Below are 4599 nucleotides of genomic sequence, written 5' to 3'. Positions count from 1 at the left end.
AGACAACTTGCAAAGTAGATCTTTGTCAGCTGTGCCTGAGACCATACTTGAGAATCTGTCTGTACTAAGGAATTTTATTTTGGTGCCAACCTGAAGGATAGCCTCCTAACTTTACCAATCAACCCTTGCAAACATGGGGAAAGTGGAGCAAAGAAAGAAAGGCCATTTTTTTAACTTATAATAATCATCCTTTGCTATCATGTTAACATTTTTTGTGGTAGTACAAATGTTAAAAAAACCTTCTTTATTTTTCTTTATTGTCAATTTTTTTCTCTACATCGTCTCTCCACCCAATTATTCAAATGTATGCAAAAGTCCATGTTCAAACATATTCTAATAGAAACACAGTTGTATCTCTGTAGTTATCACTACTTGTAGTGTCTTCTTTGTTGTAGAATCTTTGAAGACCTATTTTGCCCTAATGTTCACTATCATGCAGTCAGAGCTGAATTACAGCTGACACTCTCTTCCTTTTTGTATCTTTAAGTAGCACTGGAGGATGTTGCCTATCTTTCTTCCGTGGAGCCACTGGTAGATTTAAACTACAAGAGAGGCACAGCCTTTGAGTTATTCTCTGGACTCCCTAAAGACTGTTGCTATTGCTGTTAAGTTCCACCAGTTGACTACTACTCTTAGTGACTTTATGAATCTTGTCCTATCAAGGACCACTGTTTTCATGTCTGGTAGGTTTAAGTCCATGGATATGTTTACTGTGCCGATCTATCTTGTTGACGGTCCTATTCTCTTTCTCTGATCCTTCATCTTTTCAAGAGTGATGTCTTTGTCCAAGGACTGGCCTCGCTTAACAATATACCCAAAGTATATGAGACAGAGTTTTAACATCCTTACCTGTAGGGAGCACTCAGGTTCCACTTTATTCAAGACATATTTGTTCATTTGGAAGTCCATAGAATATTCAATAATCTCCAACATTACAGCTCAAAGGTATTGATTCTTCTACTGTCATCTTTCCTCATTCTCTAACTTTCAGTTATATAAAAATTAAAAAGATCACAGCTAGAATAAAGTATATATTATATTTTAAAAATTACACCTTCAATCTTTTCCACTTCGAGGGATACTTTTCTGTTTTTTCAACAAACAACAATTATTTGTTGAGCACCTACTATTCCCCAGACACTATTCTAGAACTCCCTCAAGAAGAAGAAAATGAAGAAGAAAGATAGAGGCAGAAATACAAATTCTGGGGGAAAAACACAGTTGAAGAAGATGGCTGAGATTTCTGAGAAGCCTGAGGTTATTGGATATTCTATATTAAGCCTTTTCTTCAGCCTCCTCACCTAAACCTACCTCCTATTCTGTGGTGGCATCTTGGTACTTTGGTACTCAGAAACAAAATCATTCATGTTGCTTTGGCCTTGGTAAACACCATCTCATCCATACATCTGCCAGTGTAGCAGTGGAGGAAGGCCTTCTGGTGGAACATGATGGTGAACTGTTCTAAAATGTGCTTAAGGACCTCCTGGATGGCAGTGCTGTGTTGTTGCCAATTAAGGTGAGTGTCATCTTGAGGCCACAGGACAGGACGTCACAGACAGGAATCTTGACATTGTTGGGAATCCATTTCAAAAAGTAGATGCTAATTCTTATTCTGTAACTGTTACGACATTTGACAACCTAATGGCCCAAGGTTCAACAGTACAACATATTGACAGAAGACTGTTGTGTCACTTAGGCGAATGTTCCTCCAAAATATAATAACAACCTACTTTTAAATGCAAAGGCCCTCCTCGAGGTCTTGTTGCTTCTAAAGAAGATGCTTAAATTAAACACACACACACAAACACACACACAAAACAAAAGCAAAAAGAAACCCCAACCCAACCAATATAGTATTTTGTTGTTATGTGCTGTTGAGTCTCCTGTGATGTATATCGACCCTCTGAATCTGCCCCTGTCCTGAGGAAAGACAGTTTTTTGGTGGAACTCCAAGTTTAAGACAGGTTTGGAAGCAAGAGTGTCGTCCATTTCCTAAACAGCATGCCTCTGGAAACTCTATGAACTTTGATACGTGATGATAGTTATCAAAAGCTTTTAGGCCTTTTGTTCACAGAGACAATACGAGTCATGCTCAGTTCAGTGGTAACAACAACAACAATTCTTATTCTGTACGTCAAGCATCTGCTCATATACCTCCTTCATGGACATCATCCTTGGAAGACAGCTGCCCCAGTGAGCAGTAGCAGTCATGGCGGGGGTCATAAGCAGTCATCATGTTCTTAGCATCAAAGAGCTGCTTTGTGAGCTCAGGCACAGTAAGGGCCCAGTACTGCTGACTACCACAGCTGGTTAGTTAGTGGAACAAAGCCACATATGAAGAAATGGAGACATGGTAAGGGAACCATGTTGTGGAGGTCAGGTTTGAGCTGCCCAGGGAAGTGAAGTAAGATGGTGACACCATTCATGGTGGCTACAACAAGGTTGTTCAGGTTTCCATAGTTTGGTGTGATCAGTTTGAAGGTTGTTGTTGTTGTTTTTATGTGCCAGCGAGTCACATACAACTCATAGAGACTCTATGTACAACAGCCCTAAACCCTGCTCTATCCTGTGCCAATCTTACTGTCTCTGACACACTTACCCTCATTATCAGAATCATTGAATCCATCTCATCAAGGGTCTTCCTCTCTTGTGATATTCCTCCACCCTCCCAAGCATGGCATTCCTCTCCAAGGACTGGTCCTTCCTTGCAACATGTCCACATTATGTCAGACAAAACTTCAGAATCCTTGTCTCCAAAGAGTATACTGGTCTCACTCTCTCTAGGATAAACACATTTGTTCTCCTAGAATTCCATGGTATATTCAATACTCTTTTCCAGCTCAATCTCACCACAGCTCAAAGACATCCTATCCTCCCCATCATTGTTCAGAGTTCTGATATACAGCAAGTGATTGCAAAGACTGTGTCCTGAATCATGCACACCTTCGTCTCCAGACAGATATCGTTGTTCTTTAGTACTTTGGAGAGATCTCTGAGAGCAGACATTCCCTATCTAATTAGTCTTTTAATTTCCTGGCTGTTGGTCCCAAAAGTGTTGATTGTGGAGCCAAGCAAACTAAGGCTGTTAACAATCTCAATCTCTTCACCATCTAACATGATGCTGCCAATTGGCCCAGTGGTGAGAATCTTTGTTTTCTTGATGTTGAGCTTCAATCCATCATAAAGGACTTCATTATCAATACAATAGCTTTCATTGGTTTTCTCCATCAAATGGTGTACAGAGAGGGTGGCATTGCAGGGTTCACAAACAGTGTCAAATACTTTGGGTGAAGTCACTGCACTGAAGGTGTTAATGATGCAATCAGGATGCTATTCTCTGATCTTGCTCATGTGCAAGGTTCCCATTCCAGTACCTGTGCCTTCTTCAAGAAAATGAGTCATCTGGAAGCCCTGGAAGCTGTCACAGATCTCGGTCTCCTTCTGTACCACATCCAAAAGCAAATAAATGAGCTTGACCCCTTCTGCATAGTGTCCTGTGGACCAGTTGCCTTCCACAGACTGACCAAAAATGAAGTTGTCTAGTCTGAAGATCAGGCCATAAAGACTTGAGAGAACTGACTCCAGGGATCCAGGTTCTAGAGACAGCAAGGTAGCACAAGGAAGATATTTTTCACCTGTGGCTTCATTGTAGAAAATTTAAATACAATCCAAATGCACGTTGCTGTCCTCATGGTAGGTGCCAGTGGGGTCAATTCCATGTTCATCACTGGTGGCAGAACTTGGCACCAACCTGGTTGCCACACTAGCTAGCCTGGATATGCACTATTTACCTCATAGTGGAAAATTAGGGTTTGGGTGTTTTGTTGTTTTGTTTTGGTTTTTCTTCGCACCCCCTCCCCAACCTTGGGTGTGTATGGAGCAAAAGAATTATATCGATGCTGTTATGCACCATAGAGTCGAAACTGACCCGTAGCTGACCCTCTTGCGGGTTTTCAGAGACAGTTAATCATACATGAGGAGATTGTTCATTCTTCTCCTGTGCAAATATGTAAATATATATGTATATTTATATATATAGTATATACATATATGCATTTGTATATATATCATTTTTAAAATATATATGTATTGTGTATATATATACATATATAAGCACATATTGTGTGTGTGTGTGTATATATATATACACACAAACACACACATATATGTAATATTTTTTAATTTTTTTTCTTTGTGAATCATATGCTGTGAGGATGGTAAGTGCCCCAGAGACTGGAGCAGAAGGAACTCATGAGGGATCATTAATAACATATTTTCCAGTGTGACTAATCTTGATTTCTTGATTACTGCTATCAAGGATATTTATTGTGCCTCCAAGTAATATGAAATAATTGACAACTTTAATCTATTCTCCATTTAATGGTTTTGCCTATTGGTCTAGTTGTGAGTTTTGTTTTCTTGAGGTTGAGATGTAATCCATTTTGAAGATTGTGTTCCTTTAATCTTCTCTAGCAAGTATTTCAAGTCCTCTTCACTTTCTGAAAGTGAGGTTGCATCAATGTGCATAACTCAGGTTTTTGACAAATTTTTCTTTGCTGTGATGCTGAAAGCTATGCCACTGGATTTCAAATATTACCA

The 4599-nt window shown here is 39.5% G+C and overlaps 1 pseudogene; it reads right to left on the bottom strand.

Annotated features, from left to right (window-relative positions):
- Positions 1-1314: 1314 nt before the first annotated feature.
- On the bottom strand, positions 1315-3796 carry LOC102870577 (annotated as a pseudogene).
- Positions 3797-4599: the final 803 nt, after the last annotated feature.

The sequence above is a fragment of the Elephantulus edwardii genome, unplaced genomic scaffold (assembly GCF_000299155.1).
Source record: "Elephantulus edwardii isolate Elephantulus edwardi_28Jun2011 unplaced genomic scaffold, EleEdw1.0 scaffold00123, whole genome shotgun sequence".
Classification (NCBI taxonomy): Eukaryota; Metazoa; Chordata; class Mammalia; order Macroscelidea; family Macroscelididae; genus Elephantulus; species Elephantulus edwardii.
This window is presented reverse-complemented; position numbering and strand designations above follow the sequence as displayed.